The sequence below is a fragment of the Chroicocephalus ridibundus genome, chromosome 18 (assembly GCF_963924245.1).
Source record: "Chroicocephalus ridibundus chromosome 18, bChrRid1.1, whole genome shotgun sequence".
Taxonomy (NCBI): domain Eukaryota; kingdom Metazoa; phylum Chordata; class Aves; order Charadriiformes; family Laridae; genus Chroicocephalus; species Chroicocephalus ridibundus.
In genome coordinates this window covers 4,109,995-4,136,326 of record NC_086301.1, presented here as the reverse complement: position 1 = coordinate 4,136,326, position 26,332 = coordinate 4,109,995, and the positions used below count along the sequence as shown (strand labels likewise).

General features: G+C 41.8%; 1 long non-coding RNA gene across 1 annotated transcript in view; it reads left to right on the top strand.

The window, feature by feature from the left end:
• LOC134524923 (uncharacterized) overlaps positions 1-24,920 on the top strand; it is a 40,636-nt gene extending 15,716 nt beyond the window's left edge. The window contains exon 3 of the long non-coding RNA XR_010073634.1: positions 24,762-24,920. This is a non-coding gene — a long non-coding RNA (uncharacterized LOC134524923). The remainder of the gene's footprint in view (positions 1-24,761) is intronic.
• Positions 24,921-26,332: the final 1,412 nt, after the last annotated feature.

The window sequence follows — 26,332 nt, the reverse complement described above, 5'->3', positions numbered from 1 at the left end:
ATATAGAAGCATGTTGCTTGATAACACTGTCTCCATGGATTTGCTTGCGAGTACATGATTTTATGTTTTTATGTCTCTGCCAAATATAACAGAATTCAGCTTCACAGTTAGCATCATCTCATTCTGCGCAGGGAAACTGAGGCACAGAGCAAGGGGAGGACTTGCCCTGGACATCAGCCATATGTGCTAATCTTGGATTGGAGTCTGGGTGCTCCTTGGGACTGGCTTGCAGTGAGCTGGAGTAATACCACTGTTGCTAGATTTATTGCTTACTTCATCCTTCTTCCCCTGTACTAATAAATCAAATGCTACCATTTTCTTCCTGAAGCTGGAACTTAATGAACTTAAAAGCAATCTGAGGAAGGAGTCCTGTAGTACAAAAACTGGCTGTGCTAATGCCCTGTTCCATTTACAAAAGAAAACCAAGAGCAGTGGCAAAGTTATTTTTACTGGAACTTTAATTTACTTTAGACCCCAGCCACAGGAGTATCGAGTCCTATATTTCAAGAACTGGCTTCTGGATGCCCATGAGAATAAAGCCTAGAGTGACTTGAATGTTTCTTAAACCATGCTGGTAGGGAGTAGCTCCCATCTGCTAGCAGTGGACAAGAATGGTCTTAAATGACACAATTTGGGACCAAATTCTGATTTTTTCTGTGTAAATTTTTTGTACAAGGGCCAGGGGAGGAAGGAGACTAAAACTGAGGAAATCAGAGAAAACACATCTGCAGTGGCCATTTCTAGCTAGCTGGCTTGTGTCCTTTGGAATAAAAGGAGAGTGGAAAGGAGTGTGAAGTGGTTGGAGGAGAGACACACGCTCAGTGTTTGTGCGGGACCTTCCAGCACGCTCGAAGGGAAGTGCAGAAACCTGCTTGCAAATGTGGAGCTCCAGCTTCTACTCACAAGGCACTGGAATTGCTCTTGCAAAGCTGAATGCATATGAGAAGAGGGTGACATACTGTTAGAAACAAGGTTTTGAAAGAAGGCCCTTTGGCACTAAAAATGCAAGGCTGAGTGAAAGATTCTTTATCAGAATTGGTCACCATAGCACAGTCATAGAGCTCCGTGGATCAGCCTTTGCAAGGGAGAGGATGGTGGTACGGCAGGTTAGGAGGAGAGGACAAAGGGTTTAGATGTATTAGGGTGAAAGCTAAGGCTATGTTTAAGAGGGAGTGGGAAGCTACCAGAATAAGGGTGTGTGTGGACCTGCAGGTGAGGCTGGGAAGTTTGAACCTGAAGAATAACGCAGGAGAAAGTCAGTGAAGTGAGGAGTGCTGTGGTCAAAGCGGACCATGAAATGAATGGGAACGTTTCCCACTGTAGATAAGAGGAGAGCATGCCTGAGGTGAAGAGTTCTCAGCCCAGGGAAGTTATTAAGTGTCTGAATTCCTGGCGGCTGGCCTGAGGACATTGTTAAGAGAGGAATGAAGTCAACCGTGGACCCCCACTATGACTTGGCTGAATGATATTTAATATTTAAGCCTTTTAAAGTGGAGAGAATTGCATAGGAGCAGTTCTTAAAGAGGAAGGAACACAATCCCTATTGATGAACCGTGTGCATTCTCCATGATTTTTGTTCAAAATGATACTGGCAAATTAGCTTAGTCTGAAAAGAAGCTTTGGAGAATTGATGTTTTCCAGTTAATTCACAAGTGCCAGTTACTCCTTCTGTCTCCCCTTTTTACCCAATGTGTTTTTACTTTTTGCTTTGGTTTGGTTGAAGCCAGGGATGGCAGAATGCGTCGCTCTCAGGTGGTGCAGTGTGAACCTTATCAAAAGCAAAATAATACCTGTATTTTTTTTTTCTGTAGCAGTTTTACTTTCTGGAGGACAAAGCATTCTGTGTTTTCCCTGTTTGATAGACGGAAGTGAAGGACTGGGGAAAGGAAGTGACTTGTCACCCACCAAAACGGTAGTGTAGACAAAAATGGAACCAAGGTCTCCTCTTGATGGAGAGAAATTGGTCAGACTGCAGCATTTTCTCCAGGGTACAGAATGTAAAGTCTATTTAAGAAATTGGTGATTTTAGAAATCAGACCGTACCGGAAACTGAAGGTTATTTTATAAGGAAACAAAGCCTGAGTCCAAAGATGACTGAAGTCACTGGAATTCTTTCCATTGCTTTCCATGGGAGCAAATCTTTATTTAATCGTGGTTGGTAACAGGCAAGATAACACCCGACGAACTGTTTCCCATCTCAGTTCTTCCGGCTCTGCAATAAATACTGCTCTTCACTTAGAACATGGTCAGTTGTTAGATTTCCATACAGAAAATGGTCCACTGACTTCCATTTGAAGGAGGAGGGAAGAAGAAATGGAGGTGTGAGGATAAATTGCAGGAACAGGCAGCACAGAAGTGAAAGAAAGAGGAAGCAGAGAGTATTTACTTCTCACCTGCTACAAATTATCCTGCAGCACAATGGCAGCAGAAGGCGGTGAGGAGGAGGAGGAGCGGTGGGACAGGCGGCGGTGCAGCCGGCATGCCGGGAACAAAAGGCTTTTCTGTCTGGAAACGCTGCGCGCCAAGGTGGGAGCTCCGTGCTCGCGCTGCGGCTCTCTGTGTCTCAGGGCTTTGGTTTCGGCAGACAGACACATGCTATGGCAGGGTTCGGAAAGGCCGGCCCACACGTCTGGGAGATCTTTTGCTCCCTAATGACACTCAGGCTGTGTCCTGCTATTGCTGGTCAGCGTTTTGCTTGCAGGCTAATGTTACAGTTGTACCAGAACTCGTTCCATATTGGCGTTTGATCCTGGGAGAACGGGAAAAATCTGGTCAATACGGTTCTCATTAGCCAGAAAAGCTGTAACATGCTGGAGTCATTAGTAGTTTGTTGATTGAGTTAACCGTGCAAGGCGGGCTGCAATTGATCATCTGCATTCTCATTAAATATGCCGCAGTCGAGGAGAGTTTGTTATGAAAGTATTTGGAGGACATGAGGAATCTTGGTTTCAGCCAAGAGCATCAGTTTCAAAATATCTTTTGGCTTAAAGCTCAAACTGTATAATTAATATCAGAGATGGGACTGAGGTGTAACATAAAAATCATCTTTCACAAAAGTGTTACTACGCAGGGTCTTGTTTCAGCTCAGCATGGGAAGAGAGATCGGGGCTGAAACTTGAATCCAAATCTAAACTTTCTCAGTTCTGCAAGAGGCAAGGGAAGTGGTGAGGGTCTGTGGCTAGGGGATTTCCATTTGGAACTGTCTAGTAGGTATTTGAAGGAAGGAAGCATTGCTGTGCTTCATTTAAAGATAATGAGGTATAGTAAACCCTAACCAAAAGTCAAGTTCGCTTCATCTTTGCATTGCTTATAAGATCGTCAATAAGTTAAAAAGATATATATAGAGAGAGGTGATATAATTTCACTTTCAAGAAATGGGTGAACAGGAGTTGCTGAAGAGTGTTACCTTGAAAATATATCATGATCACTTTAAACCTTGTCTATGTCTTTCAGCTTTTGAAATGCTGAAGATCACATCTTGAGGGAATTTGTTAGAGCCTTTGAAGTATTTTTATGTTAGGCCCCTATGGCAGAAGATTGTACAGATCAAGAAAGTACCGGGTAGATTTATTCACAGAAAATGCATTTAAATTACCCAGCTATACGGGCACACATTCTTCATTTATAGCCTGGTGTCTGGTCTCTGAAATCCTCCCAAGAATTGAGGTCATAGAATTTGAAAATGAGCTTCTGTACACCATACTTCTGGCCTTTCAGATGTAATGTAGTCTGTACTGTGTGGTAAATTGGACGGAATTCAGAGAAGAGCAACAAAAACGATTAAGGGAGTAGAGGAACTGACTTACATGGAAAGATTAAAGGCGTTACAAATTTGTGGCTTGGTGAAGCAAAGACTACTGCAAGTCATTGGAAGTTTCTGGAGACAGGAATGCAGCTTCAAAATCCCCGGTCTTGTCTAAACCTGTTTTTGTTTGTGTGTTTGTTTAAAGCAAAATCTTTTTAGAGCAATATCCTCATCTGGTGTAACTTACCACGGTTCCAGTGAAAACAATGGAGCTAAGGGATCTGTGCCAAATTATACTGTCTAAAAATGTGGGCCTTGCGCTTTTTTAAAACTGCCAACAGCAAGCGTGGAAGCAGTAGTTTAGGGAGGCAACCGTTGTTTTAACTCCTGCAAGTTAATTCCCGGTATATTCAGAACACAGAGTGGTTAAATGCGGAAGACCTTTGGACGTCTTCCTTCTGTAGGGCCTCTGCCTTTGCTAATGCCCATTCTGGGGCAAGAGTGCTAATGAGCAGAGCTGGTTCCAGAAAGCTAAAGATTTTGTTTAATGCTTCAGCTGAACGTTGGCAAAAGGATGGACTGAAAGGACAATTCTTTTACCTTTTTCTTTAATTGCTCCTGCAGAAACACAGAGAGCTTTCAAGCCAGTAGAGAAAAGTCTAACATAGTCCCAGAAAATGGAGGAATGTTGCCATGAGAAGTCCTGAGAAGCTGCAGGTGTAATCCACTACTGGATGTATACGACATGCCTCCTTCTGTGCAACATTTGGACAGAGGAGCAGTCTGTAAATACCCCAATTAGTGAGTGTAGCATGTTGGAATAGGGTATAGCAGCTCATGTTTTCAACCTTAGAAACCCTTAGTTCCGTCCTTGCTGAGTTGATCAAGATGGTGGCCACTCTGCAGACACAAGGAACGAATTGTTCCCGATGGTCCACGGGGATTGAATTACAGTGAGACTGAGCAATTAAAAACGTGCTCTGACTCTTAGGAGAATGAAGTGTGAAGCCCATTGTACTGTGAAATAGTCTCAGAAGGGAAGTGATGGAGGCCCTGTTGCTTGGGATGTGGTACCTTTCATAAGGATGGAGTGTTAATTGAAGCATTATGGCCAAATTTTAACCGAGAAGTTAATTTCTGGCTCCTTTGCATGCTCCTTGTTCCAGCTGGGTAGGGAGTTATCCTGTCCCAGGGCTGAAGTGCGCTGTGATTTGGCTGTGGATGGAGTTCAGGAGCTGCCACCTTTCACATAAGTGATTGCTTTTATGAGATGGGTGAAGCAGAGGAAGGAGATGGGAATGCAGTAGCTTCTGGATGGAAGTTGCTACAAATAGCAGTTTCCATTGTAATTCATGTGTGATCTTTGCTGAGGGATGAAGGCGGCAAAACCTCTAAAACGTAATTAGGACTAATTTTCAGCCTTGCCAGTTGCACCAAAAAAGCAAAAGCACTAAAAGGGCTTGTGGATACTGTGCTGCCCTATTGATTTCTCTGGGTCAGGAGTGGGGCACAGTGACCTGCCAGATACCTCATCATCCCTGTGATATCCAGCTCAACGGGTGAATAGAAAAAAGAAGAAAACATAGCCCTCCCGAAATGACTGTTTGGAAAATGGGGATTTTGAGTGCGTGAATGAGACAAAACAGTCAGACAGGAATACCGAATGTGGACTGAAGATGCCAGGGGAATTGTTTCCATAGAAACACAACCATGGAGGCTCACATGGCTCCCCCATCTCAGACTTACAAATTCATATGATTATCTTAATGGTCAACATAATGGATTGAAAAGAGGTAGGTGATTAGTAAAATTTGATCCGAGTTTGTTGCAGATGTAGGGAGCATTGTGCTGAAGTCTCTGTCTGATTGCAACTTAGAATGGCTCATATGCTGTGCGCGTATCGCTCTGATTTGCTGCAGTAAATCAGGATTAACTCCTGAGCAGTGAATGGTATCCTACTGGTGTCAAACAAAGGGAATCAGACCTAGTTTCTTTTAATTAACTTGAAGAAAAAAGGTCTACATTTGTTTCTTGATGCATTGTTCTTTCACCTTTGTCAGCCAGTCCTTTTGCGTGGCTGCAGACATAATCTTTTGCATGTAAATCAATACCGTTCAGAAATGCCTCAGGAAATATTGTTCTGAAATGTACTCAACGGAAGCACATGCCTTTCTGTGCCAGAATTTATGAGGGGCCCTGGGAGTCTGTTTTCTTCATTTGTTCATGGAAATATTTCTCCTTGGAAAATCCAAGATGTTTAGGACTAATTTATGTTGCTCCAGCCCCTTCAAAGAAGCTAACACCTAAAAGTGGTGTTTTTGCATGGTGTTGGTAGGCTTCTGAGTGTAATATGGATGGCACCGTGTTTAAATGAGTAAGCTTTAGTAACATTAACAAAGGACATTTAACTTTGATTTTTATGAAATGAGGGTGTTCTGGGCTTTTATGGGTGGTGTTTCTAGGTTCTGTGCATGATCTGTCTTCTGGTGTGCGTAGTGTTTCCAGTTGAGGTTTTTGTGTGGTACTGTTGACCAGTCCTGCCCAGGCACAAGCAGAGTGGCTTGCTGGGACGCTTCAGGAGCAGCTGATAAGATGGTACTTTTGATGTGCTGGGAATTGGGCAAGATGAGGAATACTAATTATCAGGGGTTTCTCGCCCAGTAACCAAAAGGTATCCTGATAGCTCCCCTAAACCCCCAAATGCAACACCCATACAGGAATCACATTTCCTTTGGGAGAAGAGGCTAAACCGTATAGTCTAGGTCTGAGCAACGCCAAATGAAACCCCGAGGTTTCAAACCGTAGTGCAGATGTGTGGCTTGGGCTCCTCTCTGCGAAAGCCCGTGGTGGCCTGGCCATCGCCTGTGATTCTGTACTTTAAGCTGGGCTGAGATGACTTGGTCTGTCTGATTTTTAAAGCAGCCAAAACTTCACAACCCACAAGCTTCATCTTTAATGATAGTCATTTGTGCTCGTTTTAGAAGAGACTGTGTGTGGAGGGGGAGAGAAGAGCAGGAAGTGGAGACAGGACAATTTTGTACACAATTTCCAGTAACTGATGTTTGTGAGGAACTGTCCCATTATCCAAGACAGTAATGGCTCTACAGCCAGAAAAATATGTGGTGTTATCCTTCTGGGTGCATGTGGGGGAAAGCAAAATAAAGGCTAAAATTATGGGGGAAGTGGCTCCCATCTTTCCTCCTGGTTTCCCCAGCCTCTCAGAATTGTCAAAAAGTTGCTAAAGACCCTCAAAGCCTTAAGACTAGTCCAGTTCCAGGCTGGTCTCTTGATAAGCATACATAATACTCTTGCAGCTCCAAAAGGAAAACACCCGAGGTTTGGGAAGGGTCAGCCAGAAATGACATAGCTGCAAATATGAAAGGAAATCAAAGAACTGCAGGGTTCCGCCCAGGAGAGAGGAGAGCGGGAGAGGCAGCTGGGCCAGCCAGCACCGAAACAAGATTAACAGGAAGAGACGCCCAGAGAGAAGGATTTTTCCTCTCAAACTCCATGTGTGTGAATTCAGTGCTAACCTTGACCCGTGCTTTCAATTGCCTTGTTTGGAAATGCCCTCCCTTGAACTAGTTAGTGAGACTGCTCTTCCAGTGCTCCTGTGTTGCGTGGTGAATTGAGTAATGTTTGATATTTTTCCTAAGGACCTGGATTGACGAGTGGCAGGAGTGTGTCATTAGCGTTGAGGGTCCCTAATTCCAGTTGGGACTTGTGAATGATACTAAAATTAAAATAACACCACCATTTATAAAGGAAAGTGGGAGTGTTTCTGCATTTCCACACATGAAACCTGTAAAGTGTTATCATGCAGACAGCACTGTAATTCCTTGATGGCATTCTTTCGATTCTCCCATACTGTGAGTTTCTTTTCCGTACTGCAGACTTCTAGGACTCTCCTTTTACTTTGCTGAGAGCAGGATAGCATTTACAAGAGCATCTAAATGACTTGGACTTCCAAGTCCTATTTTAAACAACAAAAAAAAAGTGCTTAAGGGCCAGAATTTGAAAGGCATTCAGCTGATAATGGCAGGGATAGGTTGAAAATGAGATAAAAGCAAACAACAAAGGAAAGACTTGGTGTCTAGTGTCTCTTGAAATAAACAGGAATTTAGTGTTCCAGTGTTGCAGAAGATTCAGTGAGGCTCCTGGCACTATCTTTAGGATCCTAAATACCTTTAAACTGATGGTGACTTGTAAACCTATGTAAGCATTCCAGGCTTTTTCTGTTTCCTTCCTTAAGCTTTAATGCAGAGGTAGTTGTCTTGCCTAACTCAACTTGTATGTCAAAACTCCTGCATCAGGAGTGCCACTGCTGTGCTGTGGGCTGTGCAGGCAACACAATGGAACAGGCTCCCCGAGCTCCTGTTGGCCTGTACTCGGCACAGGGATGCCCAGCAATCCTGCCTACGGTGCTGTCATTTACTGGGGACACGTTATGGGTCAAGGAGGGGAGTGTGCCTGCCCTGTGCTTGTGCCATGTGTGCGTTGGGAGGTGCTGAGAACCACTAAGTAGCTGCTTCCGATTTACCAAAATGAGGAGAGAAAAGGTGCAGCCTCTACCCAAACCCTATCTCTGAGCAAACATCCACTCTATCGTGAACACTAGTGGCAAGTAGAAAGTTGGTAGTTTACTGAAGGTTTTTTCCCCATCAATTAGTGAGGAGCAAAGCTTGGACCAACTTTGTCAAGCTTTTAATCTGAGGAGACTTTTTGTTGCTGAACTGCCTCTGCATACGAAATGTAATTGGTTGCCAGCTCACACTTCCCTGACCCATTTCCAAAGCTATTTCATTTGACTGTGTTGGGTGATCTTTCTGAAATTATTTCTTGATTTTTATCTGAAATCCATTGATAATGGTTATTTAAGCTCTTGCTGAGCTATCTGGTTGTTTTAATTTCAGGGAGTACATTGAGGAGTTTAAGTATGTATTAGTTATCATATTGATGGATCAGCCAAGCAAGGAACATTTGGAAATTCACATATTCCTTTTCATTGACCTGTGATATTTGAAAGATAAGCCTCTTGCATGCCATTAGCAGTTTGAACATCTATAAACATTTCTCAGTATGCTTAGATTTCGTTTTGGAATAGTTTGAGTATGTACATGTAGATTTTTTCCTTTGATCCGTCCAAGAATATTAATTGCCCATTTGGTTTGCTGTTTGCCATTTATTAAATACTTTTCCTTTAAAGTAGTATTGGTTTAGTTTGTGCTGAATCGAGTACTCTGGTGAAAGCCAGTAACACCTAGTGCACTGAAAACTCACTGAAAGCTGTGAACTTGTGGTCTGTGGCCGACACAGACATGATTTATATCCTGGGTCAAATTATGCCCCTCTGCATCTCACTTCACCCAACTGTGGAAGGAGGAAGGTAGCACCTCCCCCTCATGAATGTGGTAAGATTTAAATATAATCAGTACAATATGATATTAAAATTGTAGTGTATCCTGGGAGTGCACCTGCATTTTGAATCTCATGCACGGCTGGATGACAAACCCTTTGGGCTCCGGTTAGACGAAGTGGGACCGTCTGTTACAAGCTGCTTTGACTCATTAGCATCCCTTACATCCATGCCAGGTCTTACTCTGTTGAGTTTGGATGCATGATCAAACTTTAAGTATTTGTGGAGGGCAGAAACAGGTTGAAGGGTTTTGCTCTGATGTGACAAGTGTTCAGCTAAAGAGCTTCAGCAAGGTTCACGTGCAGGTCCTATGTTCTGTTACATGGTGAATTGGCACATAAACCATCTCAGTTTTGGTTTGTGCAGTTCCACTAGCTAAAGCTGAGCATGTGAATTGATAGACTAGACATCTCTCTGCCACTTTGAGGTATGACACGTTATCTTGTCTATATGTCTCATAAAAATAAAATTAAGTTGGTAGGCCTAGTGCTCTAGTTCTGCTAAAGCAACCCCATTGATGCCAATTGTGCCAACTTTGGTGTGAAATAATACCCAGCGGAAGTACAAACAGCATCAAAGCTTTGCTTATGAGGCTACTTGGGAGTGATACAGTGTCTCAAAGCGAACAAGGAAAAGGAAGAAGTAACTGTGATAAGATTCACCAAAGCTAGATGTGGAAAAACTGTAGTCACGTGATTTATCCCAATTGCAGGGGACACAGGATGGAATGGGTTTCCTAAACGCTTGTCTCATCCTGTCTCAGCAAGCAGGGTAGCACCTCTTTCTGCTGAAAATTGTCCCATGGATGTGACTGCTTGTCAGTCCTATCTGATACCCTTGAGGTTACTCCACTGGAGTTCAACATTGTGTTTTGCTGTTCTCCGCGAGGGCGGTGTTAACAGCGTTGATTCCTGTAGCAAATGTGATAGAGACTTGCTGGAGCTGACGATACATCTGTAAATTGAATGAATTGGGGTAAAGTCAATAAAGTCTGAAAATTTTTCTTAGAAAGAAGTTTGCCTTAAGTGTGTTATGTAGGTATATAGTGGCATGGCATTTGTTGCTTCGGGACGAATGCATCTGTCTGTCTATGGGTTTTCCATAGGTGGATCAGCAGACAGTAGGGTGGGTCAGTTCCTGCCTTTGCTTCTAAATTGCAGATATATGCTCTACTCTTACCAAAATTTGCTTTCTGTGATCAGATGTACTCTCAGTTTAGTGTCTGATGATCCTATGACAGAGACAGTGCTTTCAGAATGTGTGATTTTCCTGCTGCGTCACCCCAGCTTCTTTCAGATGTAACTCTGTTAAAATCGGTTGAAACTGGTTAAAACTTGGTAACTTGATGATGCATGAAAATGCATGATCCAGCTTCGATCTTTAACTTAGGTGATCCAGAAGTGGAATCAATAGAACTACTTTTACACCCTCTCCAGAAGCGTTGTAAGGCTTAATTCACTGAAGTGTGCAAAATCACGTTGTGATCCTTGGATAAAAAAAATAATACAAGAGCAAAGAGCTGTAGGAGTGGTGAAGAATATCCTTCTCTTTAAAACTTCGCAAGCATGTAAGCTCTCTTCTGCACTACCTCTCTAGATTCCCAGTATCTGTACTAGGAGTTAGATCTGGTCCTTAGGCAGAGAATTAATCTGGATTCTTCTTACAAAACACATCTCTCAAGTGAAACTTTTGCCTATATTTTTCCCAGAAGATTCTTCTCTTTCAGTCCAGAATTTTATCAGCAATTCTTATGCTAACAGGGGTCAGGAGATGAGATGTTTCTCACGTTACACTTGAAGCTTCTCATGAATAATGGCCTGTATCACCTCTATTGTCTGTCCAAAACATAAGCAACCAGACATAAGGCCAGAGGAGAAATTTAAAGAGTGCTGAATAAGCCAGCAGGACAGACCAAGAACTAAGATGGTCAGAGAGTGAAACAAATACAAGGTAGAGCAGATGGTTATTTGGGGAAATATCTGAGCAGATTAACTACCGGGCAGCTAGAGAATGAGTCAGTCGTCTAGTTAAAAAGTGCCCTGAAATCTTCAGAGTGAGATTAACAGAAGCACAGATGAAGATCGCTGTAGTCAAAATAAATTAGAGGTCATTATTCCCTAGTGAATTTTCTTAAGCGTTAAGTAGAGCACATCAGGCTTTTCACAGAAATCTGAGGGGGGTTGCCATACTTAAGACTATCACTTGCGCCTGTGTAAGGGCAATCTGTCCATTTTGAAGCAATTTTTCCCATCAGTGTTGTCCTTCTCTTCTTTCTCAAATTCATATGTTTGCCTTTTTCGTTCTCATATGTATATGTGTGTGTATTGTGTATGGAAAAAAAAATAGCTGCAGTTTGAGCAGGGTGATAATACCAAAATACGTGGCATTGGAAATTGCCATCATGGAAATTTTAGTTCCCCCTTAGCCCTCCAATCTTTTTGTTTTTCTTTAGTGAGACTGCAGCTGCCATCTGATTTGTATTTATATATGCTCTTTATAGATATTAATGCAATAACAGATTAAACCTAAAGTAACTGTTATTACACAGAGAAATCTCGGGGTCTGATCTTGCAAACACTAATGCCTCTGAATAACTTTAATCTTGTGCATTGTATATTTGAATTTAATGGGGACTCTTACATGCCAAAGTTTCTCACATATGCGAATGTTTGCTGCAACTTCAGACTTTCCCCATATGTTGATGTCAATTTGTTTTTGCAACCTCAATACGGTTTAGAAACCTAAGTCTCTGATCATGGTTTGTATATGTTTTTTTCAGTTCTTCAGGCTTCATTGTACCAGATTTTCAATTGAAAAAATGGGCCAAAACCTCACTGCTCTTAGTGAAACCACCTACTTATTCCAGGCTAGACTTGGTTTATGAGGGGTTCTTCAGGCATTTTCTTTGAGGTCTGAGCAAGCTCATAGGTAATATGGCTTACAGAGGGGTAACACTGTTTTTACAGTATCTTCTCACCAAACATTCTGAAGGTGAATTCCTAAAAGAAAATGAGTTGTAAAACTTGGAAAATCGTACAGTAGCCCAGTAGCTGGTTTTAGTGCTTGTATAAATAGCTGAAAGTGTCCAGGAAAGAGACAGTGGAGTTGTATCAAACTGCTCTAGTGTAGTTGGCCTCTGATTTCTGTATAAGGGCTTAAGCTAAATTGTATTTATTCCCTAGGGTCATCTTTCCTGTGTGGGGACTTAGATGCCAAAAGCTGTTTAGAGGATATTAGTTTTATCAGATTTCCACTAGAATATTAAGTTTTAATAAATCCACTTCAGACCAGATATGGTTGGTCTCAGAATACTTTGGCGGGAACCAAAAAACTGTTTCTCTTGAGCTCTAATACACAGGTGTTTAAACTCATGCACATCCTCCAGCAAGCCAAAGCAGTATATAATCCTTATATTCTGCCCTTGAAAGTATGAATCATACGCACAGTTGCATGGTCAGCCTGTTGTACTGTGCTGTAGAAGGCTGCTGAGTCGAAACACCAGTGGTTAGTTTTGAGTTCAATAATAATGGTAATTTTACAGGCTAATGTAAGGGTAATAAAGTCTTCCATAAGGCAACTACTGTGACCATCAGGAAAGTTTTATTTCTCCAGGTTCAACAGTTTACATGTGACTCGTGTACTCTTGGAGAAGAGGCGACTTCCCTTTAAAACATGCAGCAGCTGAATTACAAGAACACTGATATGTCTGTGTTTGCAGTTAAGGCTCACTAACCATTGGCATAAATCTGGTAAGCATCTGATAGTACCTCAAATTATCCCGCTTCTCAGCTTTTGAGGGAATAAGACTTATTTCTTAGCCTGCAGAAATGTAAATAGGTTTTTTTTTCTTTTCTGTATCCTGGCATTATTTAAGACTAAGCTCCTTTTTGTAAGAGCTATCTGCATATCTGTCAAGACCAAATGTATATGTATATGTGTGTGTATGTATAGGAGTGTAGTAGACGAGGAAGAGCACGAAGAAGGTGAGAACCAAGGTAGCAGACACGAGAAAATGATTAGGCAATTGAAATTAAGAGATTTGCTTAAGTAGCATAAATAACATTGTGCATAACCTTTTTCTCCCAAGTTTCCACTCCTGAGATGCTAGAGGAATTAATGAGACACATCAGTTTGTATGTCAGAAAGTTGTGTGGGACAGTTGAGATACTTGCTAGGGCTTTTGAAATGTGTTGAAAGGTGTTGTTTTCAAATGACATAGGGTATTCAAGGGTTTTATCAGTTTTAGGCTGCTACATCCCTGTAGGAAACCCCAATGTTAGTCATACAAGGGCTAGACACTTTGTAGAAGATTAATCTTGTGTAATTTTAAATGTCTAAAAATTAGTAGTTTAGGACTACTGTTTTTTTTTTCTTTTCTTTTAAATAGAGCCCACTTATTGAATATTTTTGAAAGTCTTTGTAGCATCTGTAGGCACTTACACAACTCTTGAAAGAAAAAAGAGCAAAAAAGCCCGCTTGTTCTTCTTTAAAAGAAGTTGGCACTACTGAATTACTGGTGTTAATTAAATGACTGAGAAAACACCCCTGATGAGGGAGCAAGAGCTAATGTCTTCTGTCTGGGTGACGATGGACTATTGTCCCCTCCTTTTTGAGCTGGGTGGGACTGAGGAGTGTGTAGGGTGGTTCTTCTTGCTTTCTGCTATGAAGCAGCCTCCAAATTTCACTGACTTTTGGAGCAGCCGGGAGTCCTGGTATGGTTTAGTCTTCCACCTTCTGTGCTACATCTCCAAGCTTATACCTCCAGGAGGCACGGTGGAAAAATAAATCCATTGGAGAGCTGTTCTGACCAAGCCCCATGGTTTTGGGTAGAGTTCCCAGCAGGGAGATCAAGAGAAGCCAATTAATAAACTCCATTCGGTGCCTACTCCCTCCATGTGTGGTGTTCTCCTGTTTCAGATGGGACTGAGGACCGGAGCTTGTCCTCAGAACACCACGCATACTAGAAGCTGCATTTTTGTATAAATTGGAAACAGAACTGGCCACCAGAGATTGAAACTCTGGCAGGCAGAGCTGATTAGACATGCTCAGAAGAGCTCGCAATTTTACTGCTGCGTGCCCTTTGGGCTTGCAGTGAAAAACAAGGCTGAGCGCTGCCAATATTTGTATATGTGATTCTATTGTTTTATTTGAGGATGAGATCAGTCGGTGGAGAGAGCCCAGAACAAAACTAAAGTGCTCTTTTTGATTCCATGGCATCATGAGGAGTGTGAAGCTGGGATCACCCCCCACCCTACCCCACCCCACCCTGATCTTCATGACTCCTCAACCAATGGTCTTCAACCTTTTTTCGTTCCAGTGGCAACACACTGTCCTTTCAAAAGGACCCTGTGCCTCTCTGTCTCATTTAGGTGCCTAGGAAATGTAGAAGTGTCCCATATACGTCCCTGCCTCTTTTGGAAATCCTCACCCTTACTTGAGAACTTAAACCACGCCTGACCTCTTCTAGCCTTGTAATCCAATACGCGTCCTCGGAATGTTTTAGCACCTGGATGATCTTTAAAGGTCTGTTCTAACCCAAACCATACTTTGATTCTATGATCTCACTTACCTTCAGGTTTTCCTTTAATTTTCTTATCTACCTTTTGATAATATTGTATAGTCAAATAATTATTTGTAAAATGCAGGTACCGAAGTATACTTTTATTTTGATGGAAAGGAGTGATTGCAGTGCTACAGTTTGAACAGGGGTTTGGAGAAAGCTAGGGGTAGGATTCCTAGATAAGGCGACGCAGGGGAGTTTTTATGGGTGGTGGCTGACTAGCAGCGTCCTTGTTGAATTGATTGTTTTAATGCTGAAATTTAGTTGTAGTATTAATCACGTGCTACAGCACCAGGAACATTGCGAAGATGTCTTTTTAGTTACTATTTCAGTAGAAAGAAGGAAATTGAATGATGACTATTTAAGTGTTGTGATCAGTAGGGATTGAACCCAGGCCTGTGTTTCTGTAGCTAAATTTCCAGAAGTGCATCCCACCACATGGGACGAGGTCTGACTCCCAAAGCTGAGATTTGGTCATGACTTTGAACAGTCCAGGTGGACTTTCTGTGTGCCTGTCTGTATGGCAGCAAGGCAGGTAGCTGACTTTTTCTGTCGACAGGGGCTAACCAAAGCTCCACAGCTTTTGTAGACAGATGCATTACCACAAGGCCAGATGCTGCCGTTGCCCCAGCCACCGAACAAGACAAACAATTATAGAAGCCTTCTCTTTATCAAATTCATTTGCAGTGGTCGCTCCCAAAGCTCCTTTGAGAGAGATGAAGAAAAGAACCCTGAGAATACCTACTGAAAGCTTGTCCAAACCCATTTAAAAAAAAAAAAAAAAAAAAAAGAAATAAAATACCAGTGTGTAAGTCTGTCTGCAGCTACAGCAGAGGGAAGCAGATGTAAGCAAGCCTGCCCGTGCCTTCTGAAGCTCTGTTAGTTCCTGGAAGGCAGCCAGTGCTGAAATAATGGCTCGAGGCAGCACCCCTTTCTCCCCTCTCCCTGACCTGCTAGCAGACAAGACATTTGTAGGTTATTAAGCTGTGGAGCACATACTGTGCTTTGCAACTGGGCAGTGCAGGGTGCTGTTCAGAGCTGTAAATCTCCAGTCACATACTCGCTGTGAGAATCTTGTATAACGTCAGAAATATCCCCCCCACCCCCAACTCCCGCAACCTGCTCGGGCTTAAAGACACCTCCCTGTGTGTCAATGCTGACAATAAGCACAAAAAGTAGTTGGGGTTGTTGGCGATGTGATGTGCCCTGTGAGTCGGGAGAGGTTGATCTGGGCTGACTTCTAGCCCGAGTGTGCCTTGGAGGTCACTGAGGTGCGTGTGCTGCAACTGTGCTCTGAAACCTGCTCTTCTGAAACGTGGTGGGACCCTGAGACACCGAGCAGTTAGGTGCTCTATAGAGAAAGATCCAGTGCCATGCAATATAAATATTTTGCATTTGGCTTCCTAGTCAAAGTTTTACAGGTTTCTCATCCTGGATTTCTTTTTTTCTATTTCTTGAGCCTGCGCTCAACTCTCATGTTTTATTTGTAAATGAATTGTCTTTGCTTCTGCATGATTTATTTATTTATTGTTCTTTGTCTACCAGTGAGTGGGCATCGCTCACTGTGCTTTAGTTGCACTTATTTTGCAAGCCAGCTCATGGGCATTTTCCCATTTCCCTTACTGCCGTGGTGTGTTCAGTTCCCCTTCTTGGCCCGCAAGCTCGCAGACCATGTCTGACTCCCTGTGGGGCAGGATGGGCACGTTCAGATGCAGCATTAACAAGGCTTTTTTTCAAGGTGCTGCTGAAATTCAGAATTGATGAAATTTGATCATAAAAGGTGCTAAGAGGCAAAGCCAGAAACGATCCTTTAAAAGCACTCTCTGATATTTGAAAGGACTGATGAAGTGAACCTTAAAAACCTCCCTTGTTTTCTATTGTTCCATTTCTTGTTTTCTCTCATAAAGATTTCTTTTCCCTTTCTGAAGACTTCCGAAGTACACAACCTCACTGAAAGTCTCTTGCTTCGAAAAGAAGGTCTTGTAGGTTTTGACCTGGGTCCGTCTCCTATCACAGCCGCAGCTTCTTTCCTTTGAGGTAAAGCCAAGGCTGCTGAAATCAGTATCAGTGCTGGAGATGGAACGCTTCATCTGATCCAGAGGAAGGGGTTAACATTGGCAGGGGCAGTTCATGTCCAGTTGCCTGTCCAGAGCAACACAACGGGATCATTTCTGTAGGCAAGTTGTGTCTCTCATCGCCTGTGACCCACCCTTGTCTCCTGGGAGGTCCTCCAAATCACTCCTTCCTTCTAAGCTGTTCGGCAGCCGCAAGGTGGTAAAGCCTTTTGGTTTGAGCTCTTATTTCCCCGCGTGACCCAGAAACGAGAGACTCTGTAGCTTTTTAGGAAATGCGCAGCTGCGTAATATTGAAAGAGGGGGTATTTTGTAAGTCAGGCATTTTAAGGCCAAAAAGCTACCTTTTAAAACAAAAGACAATTCCGAATTAAATCACTTTAACAAACGCAGTGTTCTGGCTAATTGCAGTTTTCACTTTCCTGTAGCGTTCAGTTTCTCCAAACAATACCCACAACGTTTGCAGTAAGGGAATTGAAATGTGCTTGGCAGCTCCATTCTGCAAAGCCTCGATAATTTTTGTCATTGATCCAAAATCTTATGCCAGTTCACTGACGTGAGGTCACTGTAATTTCATCCCGTGGTTGCTGGTAGACTTTTTTGTCCCGGCTGCCCTCACCCCCTGCCCAGCTCTCTCCCCCACCTCGTTTTGTTGGAGGTTAATCACTGCGTGAGGTAACTCCATCCTTGGCATGTTCTGTGAGCTGGAAATTTTGTCGCTAATTACTGCCTTCGCACTGGAGAACGAGTCTGCAGAGTCCTGCCCTGTGAGTGACTGCGATCCTCCATGGCTCAGGTTGCGTCGAGGGCATTTCTGGTGCGGGCTGACCAGTCTGAGCCTGGAAGAAAAATGGACTCCTCTTTATAACCTAGAGTGTCTACCTAGAAAACACTTAGTGCTCCGTGTGCTTAGCAGCAGAAGAGAAAATACCTGTCTGGAAGGGAGACTGTCCTGCTTTTAAACAAGCAAACAAAAAGCCTGTGTGATTTTTGCTTTGAGCACTCAGTTCTTGGGGTGAGACAGGGATGTAGAACCGAGGCTTGTACAAAGTGGCTTAAACATCCCCAAAAATCTTGCTAGGAGGATGAAATTTTCTTTTCTTTTCCCTTTCTGGTCACGTTTTACCACTGGAGTTACTCAGCGAATTAATAGGTATAGAAATGCAAAGCTCTTTTCTTATTACACGCCATCGATCTGATTGCAGTGTCATTAATTGAAAGACTCGGGAAATGTGATGGATGGTTCAGTTCAGGATTCCACATTCGTTTTGGCATAGCCCTGCAGGAGAAAAGCTGCATGAAGCTGATTGAAGGGCTCTTTTTGTCTGACATGAATTATTCTTTCATTGTCAAACCTTGTAACAGCATTCAGACATAGGGAGATTTACAATGTGAAATCCTAAATGGGGTCTATTCTTAAAATAAAATTAGAAAAAAAAGAAAGCTTTATCTTGCAACGTTGAAAATAGCTACGTTTAAAAAAACCCACAACTATTTCTACAAATTAAATCTCTTCTGCAAAACCCAAGGGGCTGATGTTTCTCACTTAATTTTAAATTATTCCAATGGTAAGGCCTTAAATGAAAAAAACAATTGCTTTAATCACATAACTGTTGTCAACATTTTTATTATATTCAAATATATTTGTTTGTATGAGAAGGCTTGTTTGTTCTTTCCACCGCTGTCATTTACCTAGCAGACCGATTTGTCCGTTAATCTGTGAATCCTGCTTGTCCTGTAAAATAAGCCGAGGTTTTGTTTTTCTTTGGGGAAAACCTAGGCAGACGTTGTTTAAACGCTTGTTTTTAAGGAAATCATTCTGCATTTTAGAAAACATAAAAATGGATCAGTGTTGTATGCTGACAAGATTTCATCTCTTTCCAGTTTATGTCTCAAGGCAGATCTTATCAAATAGCTGTGTGGTTTTCATTTTTTGCTGTTGGTCTTGAGCAGTTCAGTTGTTAAATTCCTGTTGCTCTTTTGTCCGTTTAAAAATTTGTGCCGTGCACTGAGAATTGTCTGCAGCATTATGAAATGTAACAATTAAAAAGTGGCAGGAAGGTGCAGATCAGCTTTGCTTTACACATGATATCGTTTACAGAGTTGATGAAGAGTTTTGAATGCAAAGTAGCCACCCAACTTGTAGTCTCATTTAAAAATAAAATACTGAAATAACATTATACGAGATGTGAATCAACGTCATGCCTATTACAAATGCCGGAGCTGGTAGAATAGCTAGATTACACAGAGTAGGCAGATTAGATGAAGAAGAGCATTCGATTACATTACATCTGATTAGCGGTGTCTATTCATCTGTTGGTGTTTTGTTTGTTTTTTTTTTTAAAGAAAGCTGACTTATTTTAGCAGAATGTGGTATGTTTGAAGGGGCGACGGTGTTGGGACTTAGACTAGGATCTAGAAGAATTGGGCATAAAATACAGTAGTAAAAATACCCGGCTCTCTGGTTTAACTGCCTTCCTCCCTTAGCTACCTGACCGTCTGACGGACCTGCGTGCCCAAGTGCAGTTAGTGGATAGATAGCCACGGGAATGATTACAGTCTTTGCTATTCTATTTAACTACTTTTCAACCCCAGATAAGTATCGAGCGATTAGTTTCTGTTTGAACTCCGAAACAAATGCCCCTTTTCACCTGAGATGTACATTTGCAGGCAACAGACTGGCCCGATAAAAGAGATGAGTAATTCACATTAAAGTGGGAAACAGCCTTTTCAGGCACTAAGAAATAAAACGCATTGATGGGAAATGTTGTTCTCATCCCCCCGCCCCTCCCCCTGCCTATTCTGCATGTAATACCCTGGCGTACGTATATTTTAAGGTCTCATTGTTCAGCGAAGGGCGAGATTATTTTGTAGTTTTTGTTATGCTTTTGTCTGCCCGGTAGGACCTCTGGCAAAGGGACGGCGAGCGTGGTTGTTTCTGGTGGAGTTGCAGAGGCGGCCACTGCTCTCCGTGTTGTGCTGGTCCTCTATGCGGTGTCTTTTCTTTCAGAGAGCAAAGAGCCTGCGATAAACTCTGCGCTTGGCATATTGGAAATCTTCTGTCTCCATAGCGCCTGCAATTCCCAACAGCTAAGTTTTGAAATGAAACTGCATGGCGGGTCAGCACAACACCCATTTAGCACCGTTTCTTTTAAAGCCCGTTATTGCTTTATTTTACGCTGTACAGTCAGCTCTGGGACGCTCGCGCTCAGGGCTTCTCTGGGCAAAGACATTGTTTTACGGCAGCTTTTCTTTAATCTTGCTTCATTGTGAGCACCTTCTGTGTTGTTAGCAGTGGCCGGCTGTAATCTTCTAGCCACTAGCCTGTTCTTAAAAGGTGAGGGAGCTGGGGAGTTATTTCTTTAAGGAGGTATTTCTGTTGTTTTAAATTTAAGATTGTTTTTTTGTTTTTCTTTATGCCGTCTACAGCTAAATAAACTTGACAGTTTCTCGGAGCCCAAAATCGGGAAGAATGTTTTTCCTTCGGTGTCACTAATTAGCCTCCCATGGAAGCTGATATAAGTAGAAAGAGAGCTAACGATAGAGGGTTGTGCAGCGTGCATCCTTGCAGGACTCTGTGGGCATATTGTATGTGAGGAAAAAATGCTTACTTCTCAGCAACAAACTCTTTCTGTCAAACCGCTTAATTTTCGGAGTTCCCTGCGCTTCGAAACGTGGGGTATAATTTCTGCAAATTAAATTACGGTTTGGAGCCCTGGTCGCTCTTATCAAATCTGTGTAAATAACATTGTCCACAGACTGTGTTGTCACCTCTGAAATGCTCTCTGCTCATGGATAGCGACCTAGCTCTGTCTTTTCTTGTGGTGGAGTCAGGGTGGTGCTGGATTTTGGAGCTTTTTCATTTTATTGTTTTCGATTTTGTTCAGGGCATTTTTAAATTTTTTTTTAGTCCGTTTTGACTCTGACAGTTTTTTAAAGGTAAGGCTCATTTTTTGAGGTTAAGAAGAAGGAGAGAGTAAAAGGTACCGTATCTTTCTTCTTAATTGTTTGGCTTAAGTCTAAGACATCTGAAAAAACACCCTTAAAATGATCTTAAAAGTAACAGTCGCTTAATTAAAAAAAGTAGGAACAGATTTAGCTTACCCTCTTTATGGCTTAACTTCAGGAAATTAGGCATCCTCTCTGTCTCCTTTGGAATAATCAGTTTCTTATCTAATATATATGAAATGACCAAATACATCTACATCATTTGCATTTTTAACTCAGGAACAATTGATCAAAAAATGGAAGCGCTGCTACAGATCAGAGAATCTTTTAGTTTTAAGCCTTTAAGTCACCATTTATTTCCATCTAGTTAAGCTTAATTTCCTTTTATTGCGTTGTTCAAATGAAAATATACAATGCCATGTCTAATTGTGTTACTATTCACATTAATAACCTGTAACTTTACATAACAATGAGCAAGAAGCATCGAAAAGGCAGAAACAGATGCAATTATTTGTTGCTAGCTAAGTTACTGTACGTGACCCAGGTGCTGTAGTACTATTTGCATGTGTTTCTCACCTTTGTTCACCCAGACACATGGGGATCTCAAGCTATTGCTGACTAATTGATAGTTGTAGTAACTGCTATAGGCTCCTTAGATTAGAAATGCATGCAGACGTGTGTCTTGATTCAAACATTAAGGAACACACACTCTCACTTACTTACATGGGCAGAAAGTCTTCATACTATTAGAGGTGTGTGATGGAGATAGCAGGACATAAAACAGAAGAGAGAGAGACACAGAGAGAGAGAGAGAGACAGAGACAGAGAGATGGCATGCAGCATATATACCCCTACAAATAGTTCTAAAATGCGTTTGCAAATGCAGAAGTCTTCAGAACCATCCAACAGTTCAGCACACCCTTTTTATCTCTTCTCTGCGGGACGTCTCCATCCAGATTACTCGAAAAAAGCGGAAAAGGTGAGAGCTCTGCCATCTTAGCTCTGAATTCATCTGATTTCCTTTTTTTTTTTTATCCCCCCTCTCCCTTGTATTCCTCATGCCATTGTCCATTCTTATGATGGCAGCCGCCCTTGCTCTTGAATGCAAGTGTCACAGCGGGAGCAAAAAGGGTTCAGGGCTGCATTGTCAAAGCCATGGTTGCCTATTGTTTCTTAGCCTTTCACTGCTCTGCTTTTCCGAGCCTCTTTCCCTATCAGTGGCCCCTGTCAAGGGGAGGAGTAGGGAGAAAATTGCAAGAGTTAGTCGTCCTTTTTATTGCACACTGTTATGATAAACAGCCCAGCAATACATCCCACAAAATTAGGAATTATAACGACGGGACGGGGGAAAAATTCTTTGTAGGTTTGCGTTTGTCGCTGCCCTTATGTCAAAAGCTTGGTTTCTTAGGAAAGGCTTTTGTATTGGTGTTTTGCCCAGCAAAAAAATAGAGGCAGCTGCAAAGTGAACAGTGAGCTATTTAGCCACAAGGTAAAAATTTCCTGTTGCTATTTGGATACTGATGCTTTTCAATTTTAAGGTGTGGGGGGGGAGGAAGCATGACTGAAAGCATTTCTCTGGCTGTCCATTCATCCATCCATCCATCTGTATTTTATGTTTTAAAGCAATTGAAAATGATTTTTAAAAAGGCCAGAGAGACTGTTTGCAACTTGGTTTTATTTGAAAATATCTCAGTGTAGAATGAGGTTTGTGTTTCAGATGATCGAATCTTGTACTGGGAAATGAAGGGGGAATGACTGTCCTGCTCGTGCCAGAAAGTGCTGCTTTGTCAGGTCATCTAAAAGTAAAATCTTGTCACAATTTCTTCCTTTCATGGGGGGAAAAATGCATAGAGGACTTTACTTGGCATTTAAGTATGTGTTTGATTGTCTTGTGTGAACAGGCCAGCTTTTCCGGTGTTCAAAACTTTAGGGAGGTTACAAAGTCATGGCCTCAAAAGTTTTTTGTTTTACTGCATTTGATATGAAATTGCTTAGAAAAAGAAATTATTTCTAAAATATGGCTTCCAAGAAAAGTAGAAACATATTTACGTATTCAAGTTGTAAATAAGCTAGTAATTTCACTTTCAGTCATTTTTTGTCTTAAAAATCTAACAAAGTAAAAGAGAAGCAAATGCAATTTGCTTTATGCTTTTAACTGTTTCTGTAATATGAGCATCTTTTCAACCCTTAAATTTATACTTACTCTCCTAACTGTACAGTATATTTAGCAGTTTTGGGATTTTATTTTTAGAAGACTATTATTGCAGTCTTTTGACTGAGCTATTATATTATCAGAAATTATAAAAAGAAAACACTACAGACCGTTCAAATATGTGCTTCTTGAGTCTGAATATCTAAGCCACTGCAAATATCTAGTGCTATTTTATCATGTCTAATAATAACAGGCAGAGTGCTTTCACAGATGTAAATATGGTTTAAGTCTTAAAAAGCTTGCAGAGAAATACTCCTTAAACTGCTGAATAGTTAGACTCCTTGGTTTGGTTATGTTCAAGATTATCTAGTTGTCTGAGTCTCCCAAATGATAAATGTTTGCTATGAATTTACTTTGAAAGAAACGGGAAAAGATATTTCACCTGAATTCACTTTTAACTCTCAGAGCACTGAAATATAAGTGATTTGGTGAACAAAGTCTCTTAGTCCGTCCTACAGACAACTTGCTTTGCCTTTTATTCTCCACATTAGTCTTTTTTACACATATATATTGTCTTGCATTGCCAAGTTCTAGGTCAAGTATGTGTCTGTTTGGAATATCTTTAGAATTGAAACTTTTTGAAGAAATGATGAAAGAACTCTGGCCTTGTTTTAAATCAAACTCTGAATGCAGCCGAGGCCACCCTGGGAGCACAATGTTTAATTTCCATTCGACATCTGCCTTATATTTACCATTGCAGAGCAGTGTCTGTGTGCAAGGAGCACTTATCGTTGATAAAAGTTTGGTATCTCTTTTGTCAGAGGTTGTCATTTCTGTTCTCTCAATCTGGACTGTCATTTTGTAAAATCTTTTGTCGTCGGAGCTGAATGGAAAACCTGGAATGTGTAAGAGAGTAAAGAAATGGGGAGGGGGATTCAAATGTGTAGAGCAATTCTGGGCGCTTGACTCTGAGGCAGATGGTGCCTAATCCTGATTTTCCTTACTCCAGTGGAAATACTGAGCTGTCCCACCGAAACCACCCCTGAATACTGATGCAGCATCGGAATCGGGCCTGGCTCATTTCATTGCTTTTTGAGACTGAGGGCTTATCTGGCAGTGCTTTATGCATGCAAAGCTCTCATTTTACACTTCTGATGATAGATGCCCACTGAGTGGCTTCATGCTGATTGCAAACACGCGGGTGTAAATCCTGAGTTTCAGTCACCACTCCGGACTCACGCTTGTAGAAGTGAGATCAGTCTGACCTTCCAGAATCTAGGAATAAATATTTGAGTAACTTGATGTGTTTTTCTTTAGGTAGGTCTGGGTAGGGAAATATTATCGTCTCCAAAGCACTGGGGTGGAATTTTGCATGTCTGGACATTCCACAGTGTCAGTGGGAGTGTGGTGGTGGTGGCTGAGATGTTAGGTCTACCTGGGAGGAAAAAGAAGTTTATTCAGAGCAAAGGCGGCAATATTTGGCCCTGCAGATGTATTTTGCTGCAAAAAGGGTGAATCGGGGATTGAAGGGAGAACAGTTACAGCCGTGAGATTGAGAGAACTGTTTTGGGTAGAGAAGGGAAAGGTTTGCTTTGTGTTTAATTTTTTAAATGAATTGTATCTCCTTATTTATCAAGACAACTTGTGCTCATGTTGCTTTTAATATTAGGGGGGGGAAAAGGCTTTCCCCCCCACCCCCGATCCATTCTGTAATCTGAGGTGGAAGTCCTCTGTGTACAGTGTCAGCTCAAGACCCAGGCACCTGTGTAAATTTTTCCTGTGAGATTTCTGTGAAGCACAACCCTTATAAGTCCTGCTCTACATAGGAATAAATTTCTCTCTCTCTTTTTCTTTTTTCCCCCCTATAGGAGTAACTTCAGTGGGAATTGCTCATAAACAAGAAAGAGACAGGGTCATCTGGATTCTTCTGAAGGCAAGAGTCAGGGCCAGAAGTCTCCATGAAAGACCTACCCAAGACACAAGAAAAGGATCCCACCTCTTCTCCAGAGACTCCATCCCGCATTGAGGTGCAGGCAAGTATCATTTTCCCCTGGTTGAAGCTTCGCTGTTGAGTCCTTAGAATTGCTTGCTTCTCGCCCGTATACATTTTGTCAGTAAAGTTTTGTAATGAATCTGAGGGATGTTTCTTGTACGCCAGTGTGTTCTTTCCCACCCTGCCACTGGCCTATGTGGCATTACACGCTCATGAATATGGCCGGTTTCTGTAGTCCAAAATGCAAGAAGAGCTAACCTTAATGAGTTGTATCAGGAAAAGCTGAACCATGGGATTATTAACCTTTTACTAATTCCCAGTCCGTATCCCATTACCACTTTAGATGCACATAGGTAGAGCATGGTTGCTTTAAATCACTGATTAGGTAACCTGCTGCATTTACTGGCCTTTTGAGTTTTACAAACCACCAGAACCAGGACATTGCAATGGATTTTGTGTCCAGGTAGACTTTGCATGTCATGGGCAGCATCTTCCCCAGGGATTGTCACAGGTTTCCATATGCTTGTTTATAGAGTTAGGTATTATTCAATAGGAACAAAGCGATTTCAGCTTGACAGGTAGAAAATAGGATGGTTACAGCCCTGTTAAAAGGGGAAGCATCTGAAATAAGACATGGACAGACACATTACCTTCCACTGGGAAAAGCCTCCTTGGAGGGACTCATTTAGCCAGGGAAAGCTGGGAGAGAAGTGTGGAGTGGAAGACTAGCCAGGCAATTATTCTACTAATGGGTAAGATTATGTTGGTTTTCAGTAAATCAGTGCAAATCTGTAGTTACCTATGTCTGTTGAAAAGATTCTGAATACAGAGGGTGTAAGGGGACAGACTCTTACCTGAGGAAACTGCCACAGTGTTCAACACCAATTGGAGATCTGCTTCAGCTGCAGGATGTGAGGCAGATTGAAGTTCTTGTGTAAAACTCTCAGGGACTCTGTCCTGCTTGCACTGGTCTTCCCTGAGGTTGAGGCAGTTTTGTGCTGGCAGATTTCATTCTTCCTTATTCAAAACATGTGACACAGTTTAACAAAAACAGAACTTTGAAAGCCATTAGGATGTTAGCACAACAGAAAACTTTAATGTGACAATATTGACAAGAAAGAGAAAAAAAATTTATGTAGTTTTTGCTTTCTTTCTAACTCAAGGCAGTTGCTATATTTTGATGTTGTGTCAGAAATGCCTCATATGCTCAAATATCAGTCTTAATTCACGTTTCAGAACATCATTTCAGCTTTGCAGGGTATCACTTCACCACAAGGTGATTTCAGTAGGAAAATTATTTGTGGTCTAACGTGAATTTTATTTATATGCTTGAAGTCTACTCAACTGCTTACTCCAGCCTGTGTGTGAAATTCCCACTTTTATTTCTGTGAATACATTTTTCTGAATCAGGGTAATCCACGTGGAAATGTGCATGTGCTGAAAATC